Source organism: Zeus faber (assembly GCF_960531495.2).
Source record: "Zeus faber genome assembly, chromosome: 11".
Lineage (NCBI taxonomy): Eukaryota > Metazoa > Chordata > Actinopteri > Zeiformes > Zeidae > Zeus > Zeus faber.
In genome coordinates this window covers 12,072,912-12,094,416 of record NC_137205.1, presented here as the reverse complement: position 1 = coordinate 12,094,416, position 21,505 = coordinate 12,072,912, and the positions used below count along the sequence as shown (strand labels likewise).

Below are 21,505 nucleotides of genomic sequence, written 5' to 3'. Positions count from 1 at the left end.
TTAAGACCTGCTCCAGTGTTTCTTGTATTCAGCAAAGATAATGAGGTAGGGTCTGAAATTTGGCCACCTGTACTTCCTAACAAGTTGTTTTCGGCAAAATTCAGCTCCCAAAAGCAAAAGAATCAGACTCAACTGACTGTGAGATTTGCTTGGGGGCGTGTGTGGAAGGTTTTCCAGAAGTATTCCCTCTGCCAGCAGTGGTTATAAGTTCTTCCCTGACCACAACTGAGGTAACTGGAACGAAAATCACAGATACAGGGAATAAGTCCAAGCCTTTCATATTTCTAAGCCAGGCAGTATAATCTTCCATCAAATTTACCATTCTGCACGAACAACACTTGTGTTTCCTTCATGAATGACTGGATGGATAAAACTCAAAAGCAATTCAGAAAATAGAAATAACCGGAGGGACAACAGAACCCCTTAAATACAGACACAGGATTACCATCTTCAACTAAACCTGGCAAAAACGGAACTGTTGGTCTTCCCGGCCAAACAAGGTATTTATCACAACATTGATATCAAAATTGACTCTTTATCTCTTGCTCCTACCAAGGCTGCAAGGAATCTAGGTGTCATTATCGATGACCAACTGACATTCTCGGACCATGTTGCCACCGTCTCTCGGCCGTGCCGCTTCGCACTATTCAACATCCGAAAAGTCAGGCCGTACCTGACCCAATATGCCACTCAACTTCTGGTACAAACCTTGGTGATTTCCCGCCTCGACTACTGCAACCCTCTCTTAACAGGCTTGCCGGCTTGTGCGGTGAAGCCACTGCAGATTATACAGAATGCTGCAGTGCGACTGGTGCTCAACCAGCCAAAGAGGGCACATGTCACTCCGCTGCTCATCGAGCTCCACTGGTTACCTGTAGCCGCTCACATAAAGTTCAAGTCTCTCATGCTGGCCTACAGAGTGATCGTTGGGAATTCTCCCACCTACTTAAATGCTCTTGTAAAAGCAGATGTTACCCCCCGGATGCTGCGTTCATGAAATAAGCGTCGCCTGGCTCTGCCGGCTGCACAACCACGGCAAACCAGGCTATTATCATTTGTAGTTCCACGTTGGTGGAACGAGCTGCCAAAAACCACCAGAGCAGGGGCCTCCCTCTCTGTCTTTAAGAAGCACTTGAAGACCCAGCTCTTCAGTGAGCACCTCCTCTCCTAACTTACAATTACTGAGCACTACTTAGCAGTATTTATTTATTGTTACACTAATGTTTCTGTTGCAATGTAGCTTGAATGTTATTCTCCCCTGTAAGTCGCTTTGGATAAAAGCGCTAAGCGTCTGCTAAATGACTAAATGAAAATGTAAATGTAAATGTAAATACTACGATCAATCTTACAGTCAAGTCACAGGCATGAAGCATGACATTACACGGTTCGTAAGTGCACAGGTGACATAGCTGGAATAACTCAGTTGCCACATGTATCCACAACAAGGCCTCACGCCTCCATCATCGCCCGTTCTATGGCACCCCACCGTCTATCAGCACACAGTCCGCTGTCGGGAAATAGGGTTCTGCCCAGAGGAGTTGAGTTCCCGTCTCAGCAGAGAATCTAGACATTACCATTCCTTCTGTTGCCACAACACTATCTGGTTTCCGTCCTACGTCGTATCAAGGAGAGATTTCACCGCTTGATTACGACATGGTATCCCCTGAGACGGTTTACCTCCAATGCTATGAGAAGGGACGGAAGGTTGAAATTGAGAAAAGCGGAAGAAGGCATGGAAGAATGCGTTCCCACAGACAGTGCCCTAGGGCGTGTGCGAACCCCGCACACAAACTTACAAGACAACGCTGGAATTTTTCCTGTGGCACTTTTACGGGGGGCCTCACTACTGTTACGGGTGTCTGTTAATGGGTCGGTCTATTCCTGTGGCAGGAAATGAGGAGATGTTTAATTTCCTGACAAACACAACATCTAAACATTCCTCGAGCTTAATAAAAAAAACAAAAAAACGGAATCCACTCCAGTACAATACACTACACAGGCAAAAACACTGCGTCGGCCATGACCACCACCATGGCCCGCCTGCATCGTCCCAACTGGCTCCATCTCCCATGTGTTCTGCATCATCCATGCGGCGCGGCGCGATGCAAAGCTACACCAGGAAAGGCAGAGGAAGACTCAGAAGCCATAACATGACATTGTTACACAGCGTCCCTCTGCTTCTGCAGACACGGAGATTGGGGACTGAGGATTACGAGAGGGATCGGGTTTGGATAAAAATCACTCAAATCTAGGTGCAGGAGCAGCCTGTCGCCATTTTCTATTCACAAGGCCTTATTATCTTCTGGAATTATAGCCTTCTTCTGATTTTCATCATCTCATTTGATCTAAAGGAGCCAATGTTCTGACTGTAGTTTTGTCTGTGTCAGTTGTGGCAGGCAGAAAATTCGCTGAGCACCAGTATTGGTAAAGGTTCCCCGACAGAACAATCCCCAATGAGCCACCCACTGCATGCAAATGGCTGCATAGCAGAACGGTGAGTTGGACGGTGAATCACAGAGAAAGGCCGCCGTTTTTAATCGCCTTGAACCCATGAACTCACACCTAGCGCATGGGGGTTCGGCTTTCGCAGAGGCCCCCCGCTGCTTGGAGGGTCTGTAAAGGTGTTATCTTTCACCACCCAAATGACCTTTTGTCCCAACGCCGCAGTGTGAACTGCCATCCAGCATCAAGAGCTTCGGACAAACAACCACAGATGAGCTTGTTTTTTGCCTGTGTGAGTGTGTATGCGTGTGTGTGTTTTGGTGTGTGTGTGTGTGTTTGTGTGTGTGTGTTTTGGTGTGTGTGTGTGTGTGTGTGTGTGTGGAGACGTCATTGAAGGGGTCTTTTCTTCTTCCACTGATTGTGTGCTTTCCCTCCTGTCATAATACGATGAATGAGGGTAAAACCAAAAAGGGTTGTGTGCCGTGTTGGAAGTGGCAAACGAACATGGCTGCCTCCAAAACCATCAGTCAAAGTGTGAGTCAGTATCAACAACGTCCACCTACACCTGATTCTCATCAGTTCCATCTCACGCTAATTTACACGAGAACCTGACTGAGGCACGCGAGAGCCTAACGAACGAGCCTAACGAACCCAAACATCACCGGAACACCGAACAACCTCTGAGCAGCATCGACTCAGATGAATATGATTCAAGTGGGAACGAGTTCGGAAATGACCTCATGATGCTGAAATTAGCACCTGATGGTAATCTTCCACACTGCTGCAACACAGATGACTGGGATTAGTTTTTGGATCGACCACTCATGCCAGTGCAACTTGGAAAAAGTTTCTTCTGAGGTAACTGCCATTTAAAAGTCGATATCCACAAAATAATAACAACAATAATAATAAAAATAGTAATAATAATATATATTTTTAAATAAATAATTATTATTGTATTGTATATATTATTATTATTATTATTATTATTATTATTATTATTATTATTATTAATATAAAACAAATCATAAAAATAATGATAATAAAACAGTCATTATAAAAATTATATAATAACAATAATAATTATTATTATCATTGTTATATAGTTATACAATTTTTTTAATAATATTCTGACCCTACAGTGAATGTCTTATGGCTTCTATTGTACCAGTGTGTTCAATGAAATAATTAACTATTGTTAATCACAGTTTTTTTTTGCATAGCCATTTTAGATCTGGTCTAGTCATCACTCAGTATTAGATACAGATCCAGTCGCTAATATGGAACGACGGACTGGTTCCATCGCCCTTCCGTACTTACAAGGTAAATTATATGACTGATGGTTGTGGAGGTGAGAGAGATCAGATAATGTTTTTCGGGGGTGAGAGAGGAGTGATGGGGGTTCAGGGTTGGTGTGTGTGGTGTGTGTGTGTGTGTGTGTGTGTGTGTGTGTGTGTGTGTGTGTGTGTGTGTGTTTGTGTGTCTTGAAGAGCGCTGATTGGCGCCTCATCAGTCAGCGCCAGCCGTCAGGAAGAGATTGACGTGAGGAATGTCGAGGTAAAAGTTCATGTCAGCAAACACAAGGTGGGCCGCTGCTAAAAAACACACACACACACACACACGCACACACAAGCACGGTCACCTGAACAGACCACCATTTCATCTCTCTCTCTCTCTCTCTCTCTCTCTCTCTCTCTCTCTCTCTCTCTCTCTCTCATCTCTCTCTCTCTCTCTCTCTCTCTCTCTCTCTCTCCTCTCTTCTCTCTCTCTCTCTCTCTCTCTCTCTCTCTCTCTCTCTCTCTCTCTCTCTCTCTCTCTCTCTCTCACACACACGTTATTACACCCACAATCTCACTTCATTCCTCGTTCATCAGACCTCCATTTCCCCAGCTTAGCTGCTCGAGCCTCTCTGTACCTATTTCGATTGACCTGTTATCCCTGTCATTGTGTCCCTCAGTCTGTGTATCGCTCCGTCTGAATATCCCTCCATCCTTCACACTCCATCTTCCCGTCGCTTGGAGTATCGTCGTTCTCCCTTTTATTTTCCTTTCCATCCTTGGGTAAGGCCAGAGAAAACACAGAGGATATTGACTTTGTTTTCCAGTGCCCGCAGGCCACTTTGTCAAGAGACAGGGATCACTATGAATCATGGGATACATACGACTCTCCTCTAGTCAAACACCTTTGATGAATGCTCCTTTATTCTATGAAAACTACCAGTCCAATAAGGATAGAAGTATAACCACCACTGGAATCTGCAGTTAGTGCATTCTCCCATCTGAATCCTGCACATTTCTGATGAACTCCCCATTGTAGCGCATAAGAACTGCAAACTGTGTAAATGAAACACCTTTAGTAAAAGAAATGTATTTTTTTCTTGATATGATTAATGGACTTTTCACCAATTTAGATATTCATAATAATATCTGCATAATATCTTCCAAGGCACTCAAAATCACACACTGGAGATTCATGCTGAGGTCCTTTAAGCAGCAGATGTCCTTTAATACATTTTGTCTATTCATTTCAAGGCAATACCACTAGGAGAACATAACACCATAATAGAGACCACACAGATAAACAATAATATTGAATAAGCACTCATGATGCAAAATTGAGATTTGAGTCATTCTTTTCCTCTTAATTCGAATTGATTTTCTTTTGGCCTATAAAAGAACCGGTTTTAACCCTGCTTTTTATAGAAGTCGATTGAACTTGGAGTCCAAATATTTACCTATCGGGTTCATATCGTCCTGATTCACGGTGCCACCTTAAGTATTTTTTGGCCCTCCACACTCAGTCCCTGCTAGCTGGTCATTTCTTAAATCACCATGGAAACAAGACTGCACAGTCATATTTACCCAGCATGCCGTGCTGCCTTGGCGCGGCCAATCAAACTCGAAACTTTCCAGACTTTCCAATGTGTAGGTCGCTGACTCTGTGAACCTCTCCGCTCCACGTTCTTTCCATTCTACTCTTCTACTCTTTCACTCACACACCTTCTTCGACACAGCTTTCTTTTAATTCATCGCCGGGACTCCGTCAGAGGTTCTCGCTGAGCAGCCCCCCTGTTCTCTCTAATCGATATTTTGGAGATACCACACCGCGGTTCACAGAAGGCTGAAATCAAATGTATGCCTTGCTTTCTTTTCCAGTGTTCCATCTCCAGGAATGAAACCTCCGGGGACGAAGGGAAAAGACATTTGAGAGCAAGGATCGGTGTAGAATAAACGTAGGAGCCCATTCAGGAACTCGCAATCTGCTTTTTTGAAGTGCACATGTGGTGCTTATAACTCGGATTAGCGCAGATTTAGTTCGTAAGGACAAAGTGCGTGCAGTGCCAAGACATAGCGCGAGAAGCTGGAAAAATAAGCCGAAATAACACAGCACATGGCTCCAATTTTGTTGTCTTTGTGCCCCATATTCATATTGTTTTCCCTTATCTGTGAGAAGAAATACAACTCTTGAATACCCCTCAAACATATTTGTTCTCAGACCCGTCTTGCACAGCAGGGTTGCCATTGCCACTAATCACTTATCTACCATTAGGATAAAAAAAACCCCAAAAAAAAACCTCATTCCTCACATTCCAGAGCATTCCCCCCTTTCCCTCCCGATCCACAAAAGCCCCAAACATTACCATAACCCCCCTTTTATCAACCTAATTCGACCCCATGCACGCCCCCCTGCCATTCTTTCTCTCTCTCTCCCTCCCCTGAAGTACAATAACTCACTCTTCCCTCCCTCCCTTCTTCACATCCATACAGACGTAGGACGGCGATTATTCAGTGTCTCACAACCCCAATACCAAACTCCCCCAGTCCCTGCCCCCCCATAATGCAAACAGTAAGTCTGTTTGTCGGGGAAAGAGAATCGTCTGCACTCCATTGTATAATATTATTGTAGACCATGTTTCTGCGATGTCTCTTTGAACCCGATATGAGGTCCTGGTGTGTCAGCATGTGCAGTGTCACTATGGTTTCCTTAATCCAGCCATCACACCAATCCAATATAACATTTCCTGGGGCTTTGCAAATAAAGAGCAATTGGTACTGTCTTATCGGGATGCACTACGGGATATCTTCCCCACAAAGAAATCCAAGTAACATACAATTCCTACACCAGGGTTCAGTAAATACATTTCATAATAATCATAAAATTTATATTAAGAATTTATTTTATAAAAATGTATATAATAAAGCTGTAGCAAATACATTAGAATGAATATTATATAACATATATTATATACAATAGGCCACATTTCTCCTATTTTAAAATATTTATAAAATGTTTATTTCGATTTTTTTTTTGTAGATATATAGTATATTGTAAAATTGTATAATTGTCACAGCCCCGGCCATGCCTCCGGTTGATTCCCTTGTGTTTCCATGTGTCTCCCTTTCCCCTGTCTCCCCCTGTCTATCTATGTGTGTGTGTGTGTGTGTGTGTGTGTTTTTTGGCGTGGGCGTGGCTTCCTCTCCTCACTCTCCTGGCTCCTTGCTCCACGGGCGCATCTGCAGGCGATCGTATCGTCATCTTCTCTGCTCCACTATTTAAACCCCGGCTCTTCACCCACTCATCGCCAGGTTGTTGTTTCACCTCTGTGGCACTACACGCTAGCAAACCCCTGATCCAAGTCCCATGTGATTCTCGTGTCCTGTTCGGTCCTTCGCTAACCCGTGTCTCGCTGCCCCAGGATCGTCCTCCTCCCGGCCCTCCTGCCTGCCTGCCTGTCTGCCGCCGCTTCACCAGCACGGTACCTGCCAGCTCTGCACCTCCATTCCCCGCCTTCCCCCTAATCCGCCTCTACGCCCAGATCCCATCCTTAAATAAATGTTTTCCCGTTACATTCCCTGAGTCCGTGTCCTGCCTTTGGGTTCCATCCGCGTTCGTAACATAAATATTTTTATAATTATTTCCGTTTAATCAGGTGGAGGGCAATAATACAAAAGGCTGGAGTAACATATAATATTATTCCACATATTCAATTCCAATTACAGGAAGGAATAACAGCCTTTGTAATACTGCTCTTTTAATGCACAGATAACATTGTTTTCAAGTGATATTTGCGGCAGAAATAACTGCATCTTGAAAATCGGATGCCAATTTGTTCCCTTTGCCGTTCGGATGAGAACATAGTCTATAGATAAAGAGAGAAAAACAGTCTCAATGAAAACTCATTTTTGTGGACGGAATGAAACGCTATTGTTTCCCTCAAGAAGGAAACCCCGCCCTGCAGAAACACCGGTCGCCGGACGTAATGCGTTCCCCCTCTCGAAACTTCGGCATCGCCTTCCTAAAATAAATTGTCAAAAAATGCACCCGGATCCAGTGATAACTCTGCCGCCGCCATGGCAACCGCTTCACACACATCGGAAATTGCGAGAGCCATCGCCAGGGACTACGTCGTGAGAAACACTAAAAAAAAAACCTACGCAGACACAAACAGAACCCCCTGCCCTCCTCATAGAATTACCGTAGAGGAGTGGTATGGGAAACAGATTACAGCGGGTCATTAAGGTAATATAAAGAACAGCAGCATTTTTAATCGCACAGATGTAGAGCACTGACGAGATGGATTCCAGGCCTACTTAAAATCCAACAGAACAAAGCCTCAAGTGTGTATGTTTGTGTGTGTGTGTGTGTGTGTATGTGTGTGTGTGTGTGTGTGAGCGCGCATGCATTTTGCTTGTGTGGGCTCATTCACATTCCCAGACGGGGCTGGGGGTCGGGGTGCGTAAACAGGTCAGTCGGATCTGGTGGTGGGGTGGGGGATTCTGGTCCCTGCAGTATACAACTGTCACCTCGCGGCTTCGCCAACACTTATGATAGGGGAACACACACACACACACACACACACACACACACACACACACACACACACACACACACACACACACACACACACACACACACACACACACACACACACACACACACACACACACACACACACACACACACACAAAATTACAACATTATTACTACACTATTACCTATTTTACTACTACATGAACGGATAAATGCCGAATGTCTAAGGACTGAGCCCATTGGATCACCTGTCATGTCACCCAAGGAATTCCTTGGTGAGAAGGCCCTGGAAATCTGCCCTACAAGGTCTAGGTCTAGGCCTTGCTTTCTTTTGACCTACAGAAGCTCAACCATGAAATTCTGCACGCGTGACCGTTGGTTCTCAGCCGGCCAGTAATGGAACAGCTCGACTGCATGATTCAATGTCTGCGAGGCATTTGAGCCAGCTGCGAGTGAGCTATTCAGTGTAGGAATGCAGTAGCTACGGATGGATAGATGGATAGATACTGTAGATAGATGGCCAGAGAGACAGACAGCTCTGACTGGCCTATGGAGTAGAATGGGCATTGTTTGTTTGTGTGTCAGGAATTCGGATGCCCCTGGTTCCACTTTCCGCCACCGCAGGGGCCCCGGGGTGTGGAACATTCCAGTGACGACGTCAAAGCGGGAGGCCTGGCGTCCCGGCACATGGCATGGCAGCTGATACTGGCAGCCGAGGTGGGAGAGCGAGCGCAGGGAGCGGGCGGAGATGGAGATTCATCAGGGTGGGGTTTAGGGGCAGGGGGAAACAAGGCCCTGGAATGAGGTGGGTTTTGGTGGGGATTCAGCTTTTGTTTGAATTTTTCCACTCAACATGGTAAATGTTTAGGCACGGGGCATAATGTCTGATTGACGTCTTTAATTAGGGCGACCAAATCCACTTCCATTCATTTCGTTGTACCAATCTCAGGCCAAGGAGCTCCGTCGGAATATTATATTCAACACTATGAAATCATGATATGAAGTCATCAGGACTGAAAAATAAACGCAGGCAAAGACACTTTGGAGGAACCTCTGCGTTAAAGGAGAGGAGGAGGTCAGTAGGGGAGGAGAGGGGGGAAGAGGGATGGAAAACATCTCTAAAGCTAAAAATAACACACACACACAACACAAAGCTTGTTGCATTGGAGTTTGCAATCCCAAAGGGCGCTCAAAGTGCTTTCGATTCGATTTCGGGAAACAAATGACAACTGACAGCTGAGATCACGAGATGGAAATAGATAGTCGGCGTTAAGAGGAAGCGTCTTTGGGAGTGTGTGTGTGTGTGTGTGTGTGTGTGTGTGTGTGTGTGTGTGTGTACGTCATTCCTCGGTTGAAGAGGAGCGTGATTCGACTGCGGGAACCACCTCGTACAGTGTGTGTGAGGACAACCAACACAAACGCACACACATAGAAATGGCAGAGAGGGAGCTATTCTCATTCCTCCTCACACCTCCAGAGGTTCCACACACACACACACACACACACACACGCAAACACACACACATGCACACGCACACACACACACACACACACTTCTGGTCTTTCGGTTAATGGTCTTTCGCCCCTCTCTTTTTCTTTTATCATCACATTGAATGGTGGGAGGAAGGGTAATTGCACATGCACACCCACACAGAAGAGAAAGAGAGGGAGAGAGAGAGAGAGAGAGCGAGAGAGCGAAAGAGAGAGAGAGAGAGACTGGTAATGCTGGGCAGGATTTGGTCGACTTGGGTCAGAATCTATGCAGTTGGACAGTTGAACTGTTTACTATGTAAATTGATATCGTATTGTCATGAAATCAAATGACTGAGCGTAAATTTGTGAAAACATGCCAATTAATTATGAGAAGAAAATACAACCTAGAATTTCTTACAGAAATTTGAGGGAGTTTTAATTGAAAAACTAGAATTCTAGAAGTCCTCCTTTGCCATCACCGTAGAGTTCAATGTAACAGCAGCCTCACTCTTTAACATGGGGTTCGGAATTCGTTTTCAAGTAGAATAACATCATTTATCACGCCTCCGATTATTGTGATAAGAATGCTGAGCTGTGGCCTCTTTACAGAATTAGCGTTGATCCGTCTCTTCTCAGGCGTCGATGTGACGCTTCTGCTGTTAACATCACTTTCTGCCACTTCCAACTGATCTCTGCTGAGAAAACAATCAGGCGGGCTTTTGGGAGTCTATCCTTTCCCCCAAATCCCACAATCCACATTTTTGAAATGCTTTCGATGCAGGGGTGAAAAAGTCTGGGGGACAAAAAAAGAGAGTGAGAGAAGGAGAGAGAGAGAGAGAGAGAGAGAGAGAGAGAGAGAGAGAGAGAGAGAGAGAGAGAGAGAGAGAGCAAGAGAGAGACCCTGATCTCAACCATGGTGCAAAGAGCAAGGAGGCAGGACTGATATGTTTCCCCAGGTGCTGGGACAAATGTATTTTAGTTGTGTTTTTATTTGAAACCCATGAAAGAGCGGGACTGAGTGGAATTGTGAGAATCGACTTACAGTTGTAGCAGCCTACTACCTGGTGGCTGTTGTGTAAGGCATTGGCTTGACATTTATTTCGGAAGTTACTACTTTTTAAAGTAAGACGCGCACTATGTAGTACAATGCGGCCATCGCAACAGGGGTCAGTGAGGCAGTCGGCTCGGGATGTAATGGTTTATCGCTTTAAGGTATATCACTTTAAGGTATATCACTTTAAGGTATATCACTTTAAGGTATATGGCTTTAAGGTATACTGTTTTTAGGTACGTATATAACTTTAAGGAATATCGCTTTAGGTATATCACTTAACGGTATATCGCTTTGAGGTATACTGTTTTAAGGTATATCGCTTTAAGGTATATCGCTTTACGGTATATCACCTTAAGGTTTATCGCTTTTAGGTATAGCGTTTTTAGGTATATCACTTTAAGGTATATCGCTTTAGGTATATCACTTAAAGGTATATCGCGATGAGGTATACTGTTTCAAGGTATAATGCTTTAAGGTATATCGCTGTAAGGTATACTCTTTTAAGGTATATCGCTTTAAGGTATATCGCTTTAAGGTATACTGTTTTAAGGTGTATCACTTTAAGGTATATCGCTTTAAGGTATACTGTTTTAAGGTGTATCACTTTAAGGTATATCGCTTTAAGGTATACTGTTTTAAGGTGTATCACTTTAAGGTATATCGCTTTAAGGTATACTGTTTTAAGGTGTATCACTTTAAGGTATATCGCTTTAAGGTATACTGTTTTTGAGGTATATGGTTTTAAGGTATATGGTTTTAAGGCATACCGTTTTAAGGTACACCGTTTTAAGGAATATGGTTTTAAGGTATAACATTTTAAGGTTTACCGTTTCAAGGTATATGGTTTTAAGGTATAACGTTGTATGGTATACCACGGTATCAAGCAACCATGGTTCTTTCCCTGTAATACCGTGCCCGCAGTATAAATTTATGTTGCAAAATTGAAGATGTAAACCTCAATTCATCCTCACCTTATGTTGCTGCTGCGCGGTAGCAGACGACAAAATGAAACTGAAATATTTTCTTCCTGTCAAAACCATGGTTCATCACCACCTTGTGGGCCAATGACCCCTAACCCTGGGACAGGGATGTGGAAGGCCTTGGGGGGTTAGAAGTCACCAAGGCAGTGGGCACGTTAACAACAACAGTTCAAGGAGAGAAAAGGAGAGAAAAAGAAAGTGAATGATACAGTATGTACAGACATGGCAGCACATGGGTAGACAGGCATGGAGCCCAACAGCGAGACTCGATGTTCCTTTTGGTTGACTGAGCCCATTGGTCATGGCAGACGGACTAACAGCCTTCCCAAAATAGCAGATAATACACCAGGAAACATGATTCCCACCACAGGGGGGATCAGCCATTTAGCCAATAAAAGCAGCAAGCGCTCTGCCCATTCAATCCCCTCAAGAACGATGGCTCTAAACGGCTTTCCTAGTTTTTGGGGGTTTCTGCAAAAAACAGATGGAATCCACTTTTGTATGTATTTAGTGATTTAGTTGCAGAGGTGGGGAGCGGGAAGTATGTGTTTTTATTCCAGGATTGGTTACAGTGGGTGTTACTGTGTGTTATTAACATCATTACAGTAGATGCTATGCAGCAATTGGGAGGGATCACATGTTGAGGATCTACGTAAAAATGATATAACCCCCACCTTCGAATTCAGAATCTGATTCAGGACTAGACCACCTGCCAATCGAAAAATCGCCGCCTCCATTCAGAGACAATGCGTCACTTTCCGCAGCGCACGGATGCCGTGCCCAGTCAATGCATCTGGAAGTTCTCCACAGAGTTTTTTAACAAGCGTCTGACCAACTAACTCCCCTGTGGATGTGTGAAATGCATCATCTCAGCGCTTCTGATCAGTTTAAAGTGCGATCAGTTTTCACACGGCTGACCCAGTCCAGATAGTTAGACCCCTCTCTCACACACACACACACACACACACACACACACACACACACACACACACACACACACACACACACACACACACACACACACACACACACACACACACACACACACACACACACACACACACACACACACACACACATCACATGAAGCAAATAGTTCAGGCTAAGGCAGAGCTCGCGGCACTATGTAAAATTAGCCTGGTGTTGTTAGGGTGTTGCCCCTGGAGCCAATGAGAGGGAAGCGGGAGACATGGTGGAAAGTATTCGGCAATGTAATCGATTGCAGATGGCGGCCGGTCGCTCAGCTCGCTTGGCCCACAGTGGCTCTTTGTGACGGCTGGGTAATCCTACAGGATGGGCCACTGCGTGTGTGTGTGTGTGTATGTGGATGTGTGTGTGCGTGCGTGCGTGTGTGTGTGTGTGTGTGTGTGTGTGTGCGTGCGTGTGTGCGTGCGTGAGTGTTTTCGCTGGCACCCTTCATATCAGACTGCTAAGCTCTGCAGCCCGGCAGGCACCCAGACAAACGGGGGGAGTATTAGCGTTTTATTGTGTTGTTGTCGGAGAAGTTAGAAGAAACAGAACGGTTTTGGGTGATGAATATAAACAAGTAGAGAGACACACACTAGTGCTGCCCGCAAAATAGTCGACCAAACGTAAGTCGACGAGAAGAGTCTGAGTCAACCAAGTTTTTCATTGTAAAAAGAAATGAAAAACTTGCAGGGGAAAAAAACCTCCATTCAGGAGCTGCAGCTTGTCAAAATTAACCTTTTAATTTGAAACAAACTTTTAACAAAAATAAATATTCAGTCTCCTTGCTGGTTGTTCAGACACATTCAGAATAGGGATGTCCCTAACCACTAATTTACCTGACGTTGAAATGGACATTTAAAGTTAGACTAGTCAAAAAGTCAGAAAAAATATTGCATATATTAAAAAAATATTGCGCATATTATAAGAATTTTAAACCGTTAATCACATTCTTCAATAACCAAATCGTATTTTCAATGCCTTGACGGACTGGGCGACGCAGGCGGGCGGTGCACCCGAGTCCCGGTGGGCCGGCACGGGGAAGGCGCAGCGAGTGGGAGTCTGTGGCCCCGGGAAGCGCCGAGGTCAGGCGTAGGGGCGCTGTATATTATTAAGCCAACGGCCGTCCGGGATCCTGGATGGGGACAGCGCAGCCCCAGGAAACGCGCCCGACGAGGGGTCCCTAACGATGGGACGCCGACACCGGGATAACGATCTTCCGTACGCCACAATTCAGTGCAAATCATGTCAACATGTAATTTCAATGTGTACATTAATAAAATAATAATAGGACCTGATAAGTTTAACCGGTGTAATTAACATGTGCACGCAGCACTTGTAAATTGAATTTATATTTTAAAGGCTGGTAATTAGGTTTTGTATTTATCTGTAATGTAACACAGAGTTTACAATGTTTATAACAATGTTTATAGCAACGGGACACCAGACGCTTGTGGCAGGGACTGCAGACTATTACGAACTACAACAGCAGCTCCCCCTCCAGCCACAAGTGTGGACGCCTCCCTAGCCAACAAACTGAACTCTTGCGCAACTTTTCTGCGCAGTTTGAGTCTCGCAACAACACCGCTAGCTCGTCAACTAATTGGAGTTACACCGCTGGGGAAGAGGGCGTACTCTCAGTGTCCGAGCATGCAACAGGAGGGCTCTGATGCGGGTGAACACCAGGAAAGCTGCGGGCCCAGATGGCATATCTGGGTGAGTACTAAAGACCGGTGCTAAGCAGCTAGCCCCGGTGCTCGCTAGGATAATCAACGCCTCCCTGGCTGAATCAGTGGTCTCGTCCTGCTTCAAGAGGTCCAGCGTCATTCCTCTCCTGAAGATCGTCTCTCCAGCCTGCCTGAATGACTACCCACCGATGGCCCTCACCTCGGTGGTCATGAAGTGCTTTGAGTGGCTGATTAAGGATTACATCTGTGCCTCCCTCCCCCGCACCTTGGATTGCAGTTCGCGTACCTGCTGAACAGATCCACGGACGATGCGCTCTCCCAGGTACTGCACACCACGCTCATGCACCTGGATGGCCGGAAGGGGGCCTATGTGAGATTGCTGTTCATCGACTATGGTTCATATAGCGTTCAGAACCATAGTCCCCTCCCGACTGGCTGTCAAGCTGCGGGAGCTAGGACTGAATACTCCGCTGTGTGCCTGGATCCTGGACTTCCTCTCAGCCCGTCCCCAGGTGGTTAGGGTGGGGAAGCACTTGTCCAGCTCCCTCACCCTGAACACAGGATCCCCCCAGGGCTGCGTCCTCAGCCCCCTACTGTACTCCCTGTGCACACATGACTGTGTGGCCAGGTCCAGCTCCAACACCATCATCAAGTTTGCTGATGACACTGTTGTGGTGTTCCTGATCACCGACGATGACGAGAAGGCCTACCGCGAGGAGGTAGCTGACCTGTCACTCTGGTGCCAGGACAAAAGCCTCCTCCTGTATGTCAGCAAATCTAAGGAGCTGATTGTGGACTTTAGGAGAGGATTACAACCAAGGAATCACGCTCCATGGATTTAACATGGACTTTACACACAGACACTCTGGTGAGAAAGGTGAGGCAGCGTCTTCACCATCTCAGGCAGCTGAAGAAATTCAGGGTCTCGGTGAGGATCCTCAACTGCTTATACTGTGGAGCGGTGGAGAGCATCCTGACAGGCAACATCACTGCCTGGTTTGGGAACTGTACTGCTCAGGACAGGCGGGCCCTGCAGAGGGTGGTGCGTTCAGCTGAACGTACCACTGGAACTACCCTCCCCTCCCTGCAGGACTTATACACCAGGAGGTGTAGTAGCAGAGCCCGTAGGATCATGAAGGATCCTCATCACCCCAACAACGGACTGTTCCAGCTGCTGCAGTCGGGCAAACGCCTCCGCAGTCACACAGTGAGGACAGAGAGTGAGACAGAGTTTCTTCCCGCAAGCCATAAGGGTCAACGCTGAACTTACCACACTCACACAGGCCCCACTTCCTTACTGCACTGTATAAGCATACTGTACTGCCTACTGTATCTCAATTCTGGGTTACTGCATACTGGGCCTTATTGCTGTTCCCATATACATAACTCTATTCCCTTTACCTCTATTTTGTACCCCCACTCTGTATTACCTTTTTGAGTCTTATTTTATTTTATTTTTTATTTTATTTTAATTATTCTATTCACTAACTGCATTAAGTTTTAGGAATCAGTTCATTTCAGTTAGTTAGCTAGGTAGGAATTAGGTTAGTTATTATGTTCGTGTGGTTAATCTCTGTGTTGCAAAGACATTTCACTGCATATGTAAGTGTGTATGAACGTATTTATATGTATGTAACAAATAAACCTCTTGAATCTTGAATAAACTTCTTTCTCAGCCCTGCAACTCAAACCATTTTCTGATGCCCCAAAAACATATATTAAAATAATGAAATTCATATCATAAACGTGTGATGGTAAGTCGACTAATTGTTTGAACTGAAGACGAATAGTCGACTAGGAAAATCTTTAGTCGGGGGGCAGCCCTAACACACATAGGGAAACAGAGCAGAACACTAGTTACCAACGGAGCTTTTTAAAGGGCTAAATCACTTCTGATGTCAAAGAGATTTTTTGCATTCCTAAACGCAAACGCTGTCATTCATATCCAAGGACGTTAAAGGGAAACGGCCGTCGCTCAGGTAGCCCAGCCCGCGGCGCTGGGGTTGTTGCTATGCACACTATGTGTCAGCGGGGACAACAGCGCTCCCGCCAGACGACACGACATGACAGCGGCGCTCATCTAAATCACCCAACTGCCAGCACTCCTGTTTCCCGGGTCCCAGTCCGCCTGTCTCACTTCATTCATTTGTGCGTGTGTGCGTGTGTGCGTGTGTGTGTGTGTCTGTGTGCATGTGTGTGTGTGTGTGTATGCATGCAAACACACACCGCATGTAGACACACAAACAAACACACACGCACGCATGCACGCACCACGCACTCACGCACGCACACCATCGTTTATAGGATTAGGGTGCAACGTAGTGCCTGATAGATTGTGTACTTGGTTGAACATTTATGCCCAAAGGTGCTGTGGGGTCTGAATTTCTTCATTGCAGGTGCAGAAATCATATTCTACAAATCACAAATTCACATGATTGCTGCAGTGAATATATTGCAAAACACATTCACACACCCGCATAAAAAAGTTGCACACCTGTAGAATAATTTCTCACAAATATTTATAAGTCAAAACTGCAACTGATTGAATCTGCCGCTACGGGTCTCAAATGCTGTTTTTTGCCTCCCAAATGACAAGTTCTGGTGCTCTCACTTTTGCACCACATCTATCAGTGAAATGTGCACCTGTAGAGCCAGGAGCACTGTTCAGAGATCAGAGAACCCTTTTGGCCAATCAGAGGAGCTCTTTTGGGTGCCTGTCGCTTGGTGTCCGAAAGAGACAAAGAAAAACAAAAAACTCCAGCTTCCGATCTGTTTTTGTGCTACACAGAACAAACTTTAAACCAATGCATTTCAACTGTGGGATTTTCTTCGACTTTAGGGGGGGGGGGGGGGACGACACAGATACATAAAGTGCATCCTCTAGTTATTTATATGTCAAATTTAACTGGATATAAACAAATGCAAAAAAAGGTAAATGTGGTGTATTCATCTCATATATTTCAGATTTTTGCCCCTGACCTCTTAAAAAAAAAAAAAAATAACCACCACGTCCCTTATGACGAAAGTGTGTGGGGAAGGGGGGGCGTTGGTTGCATTGGTTTAAATTTCATTCTGTGTCGCACAAAAACAGATCGGAGGCTGGAGTTTCTTTTCTTTTTTTGTCTCGTTCGGGCACCAAGGGACAGGCGCCCTAACGAGCTCCTCTGATTGGCCAAAAGGGTTCTCCGATCTCTGAACAGCGCTCCTGGCTCTACAGGTGCACATATCACTTTTGTTAAACATTTTACTGAGATATGTGGTGCCAAAGCGAGAGCGCACGACACTTGGCATTTGGGAGCGAAAAAACAGTATTTGAGACTCACAGCGGCAGATTCAATCAGTTGCAGTTATTGACTTGTGTTTGTGCGAGAAAAATATCCAAGAAAATATTGTAAAGAGGTGCAACTTTTTGATGAGGGTGTGTGAATGTGCCTTGCACCATATCCACTGCAGCAACTGTAGCAAAAATGTGAGCGTATGAGTTTCTTGATTTATGATTCGTAGAATCCTATTTGTGCACCCGCGATGAAGAATTTGAGAAGGTTAAACCGTTTTCTACGAGTTTCAAATTTACTGACACACATGTGTGACTAGTTTCTGCAACTATAAATTCCACTGTCACAGGTGCTCAGTTGTTTTGATACGATAATACCTTGAAACATCAGCGTGATCTATGCCCCAGTGAACAAAAATACAGTTTCATCCTGTGTGAACTCCACAGCTGCCTGCAATTAAATACGCATCTGCCAAGAAGTATGTCCGTGTGTGTGTGTGTGTGTGTGTGCGTGTGTGTATGTATACAGTACATGCATGAATTTTAAGCGAGTTCCGCCATTTGTCTGAATCTCATTACTCATCCATACTCATAAATGAACTTGGTACAAAGGATGCCTTTGATTGCACACACACACACACACACACACACACACACACACACACACACACACACACACACACACACACACACACACACACACACACACACACACACACACACAGACAGTCCAATGGGGGAAACTCCCTGTGGTCCTTAACACCTGTCCTGTCAGTCAGGCCTAGGCCACCCCGCCCTAGCCCCCCAACGCTACCCCCCTGCCCCGGCATGAGGCCTCTGTTTCCCAGAGACAGGGCACCCACCCTGCAGACACAGACCCAGCTCCCGGGGCCCTGGGGCCTCCTGCGTCAGCTGCTACAAAGCTCCCATTGTACGGCACAATGCTGGACGCCCCCGCTACCTCGCTCCTCTAGCCGTCTGCTCTGCACCCCTCTCCTGACTCTCTTTCCACCCCTCTTTATCCCTTTACTCCTTCCATCCATCCACCGTTGAGTTATGTCACCCTGTTCTCTAACCCCCTTTCCACTCTCCCCTCCCCCCTTCCCACTCTCCCCTCCCTGGGCCAGACTGTTTAGTATGCCTCCTTCACTCCCCACCACCTCTCCTCTGGCTCTCCCTGTTGGGTCCTCCCTCCGCTCCTCCCAGTTTTCGAGACATCCTCCACACCGCTCGCCCTCCCTCTGCCCTCCCGCCCCGGCCACCTCTACCTCTTGGTTGGCCCCACAATTCTCTGTCCGCTTGGGAAAAGAGAGACTTCACATCCAGGGCTCCATGCAAATGGTGACGACAGGGGGGGTGTGACACTGTCTACAGGAGTGGAGGGAGGTATCACTGAAAAACTACTGTTGTGGAGACTATGCACTCTCCCTCCTCCCGGCTTCCTCTGGCCCCACTGCCTGAACGTTAATTGAAGGTCCAAACTGTCAATTATAAACCAGGGGTGCTCCGGGGTCAGGTTGTCCTTCAATCACTGAGTTAGCTCATGGCCCTTCTCTCATACATTTTTCCCCTTTTCAAACAGCGAAGATGGAAGCCATGAAAACCTCGCTATGTCTGGCAGTAGAGCTATGACTAAGCGAGGCCAAAGCGAGAGTGAGATAAGTGAGGCCAGTGAGGCTTCCCCTCGTGCGGCGGAATTGACGCAGAGCGACAAAGCCCAAAATTTAGATCGTTAACCCAGTAACCGTTAACCCACCGGTAACCCAGTGACCCAGGTAATGCTGACATCCAGAAATGCACGGCTGGCAAAGCAGCAAGAAGTTCTGCAAGCAACGGCAAAACCAAAAGTATTGTAAAGTTTATTGAAGAAGATATTAATTATAATCCCTATACAAAAATAACCATATTTTAATGGGGTTGAATAAGCATAAATGGGATATATTTCATGCAACGAGGACAAAATTGGGATAATCTTTACCTCAAGGGATCAATGCTCAGCCAATGCCCTACTTTGTATTGAACTCCACGCTTGCTTCTTGTCATTTGTAGGTGGCTTCACGCAAACACCCCCTGATTCTCCAGATGACAGCTGGCCTACAGCAGGGCAACAGCCCACGCAGTTGGCACGGCAACCTGAGTCTTACTCCGCCTAATCTCTTCCCCAGAAAGACCAGGAGACATGAATATATGCAATCAAAATGACAGTTTCATTTACACAGACACGAATGGGGGGATACCCATGCGGTCGTGACCCGACTTGCGACGGGACAGCGCGTGGACGGTTTAACCGGAGTCTCGCCATGGCAACCCTGACCGGCGAGTGAGGAGAAAGTGGACATTCCAGGCACTCATCCTGCGTTTCCCTCACAAAGGCCGAAGGGGGAAGGAGCTCGACGGCACAGAGGAGTCGCCACAAAGCCTCGGAGCGCTGCCCGCGGACGTATTTTTCTTATTTAGTGAAAAGGCGACCGAAAAGCTTTACAAGGGATGAAGGGGAATTTTCCCCTTCAACTCCGTCCAAGCTAAAATATTGTGGTCGAGGGAAGAAAAAAAAAAAAGTAGGGCTGAACAAACCGTGGAGGGAAAACAGAGAAAGGGTAGAAGCGAGAGAGTACAGCTGCTCCAGTGATACAGAGAGAGATTCTGAACGGTCTGTAATGGTTTTGGGATGTACTGATGATGAACCCCTTAAATACACTTCAAACCGCTCCCATCACGTACATGTTCCATCCGACAACCATGTTTTTCATGCAACCTTTCGAGTCTCGGCACTGCCATATTTACAATACTATAATCACTATGGAGGCACAATCAATATTTCTCGAGCAGCCCGGTGGAGGGTCATTGACTGCTCTGTTTGCATTGACATCCCAACAATGACTCAGCATGTTGGATTTAGCATGGCAAGGTATGGAACAGCAGTGAACGATGATGATCTCATTCCTCTGACCCTGCGAGGGACCACCTGTGTAAAGAATGGACACCATCTACACAGGGGGGTAAAAAGGGGGTCAGACGCTGGAATGGGAGCTGGGGAGAGGCGCACCATATTGAAACAAATATCCCGCATAGTGATAATAGCGGAGGGGGAGTGTGAGAGGCTGCATGAGCGGCAATGAGTGAACCTATATTTAGCGTCCGTGTGGAACATATGCAATGTAAAGGGCGTTTAGACCGAAGCCAGGGCATCGCTCTGGTGCGGATTTCATAATGTATGGCGGGGAGAAGCTCTCCCGCAGTTTCTTAAAGAAATGAATCCAACCATCTTCTTATGAAGAAACCGCACCTGCCCTGATCACTGGTCTCCCTCGTGTCTGCTCCTTTGTGGCCTGTGTTTCACAATTCTGTTGAAATTGTTGATGTTGGCATAAAATCCATCATCCTATTAAGTGACGCATCTATTCCCGAAGGACTGTTTGCTGATGCAGTTTGTCCATGTTTGACCTGTGCTGTCACAATTCTTTAGGACTGTACCCATCGCGTTGTTGTTGTGACTTATGCACTCGCAATTTAGGCGACGACTATTTGGCCCCTTTGGAAAGCTGCTGTGTTATCATGTATGAAGGGGATCACGGGAACCAGGGAGAAGTCAAAGATAACTTTTTGTTCTCTTCTTTGTATACAAACCTGATAGCGTTTACTGGCATTTCAACAACTAGATTAACCTGCTCCAACTATTATTGCCACAGTCTTTGGCAGCGATGGTCAACGCTGCCCACAGGCTAAAGCTGAATAAACATTGTAGGACCTGCTTATCACAAAGCTCACATCCCCTCTCAACGAACTTAACTACAAGCTTTGTGACGCGGAACGGTTT

At 46.0% G+C, this 21,505-nt stretch overlaps 1 protein-coding gene across 3 annotated transcripts in view; it reads right to left on the bottom strand.

Annotated features, from left to right (window-relative positions):
- LOC307236673 (myosin-10-like) overlaps positions 1-21,505 on the bottom strand; it is a 76,566-nt gene that overhangs the window by 45,274 nt on the left and 9,787 nt on the right. The window lies entirely within an intron of this gene.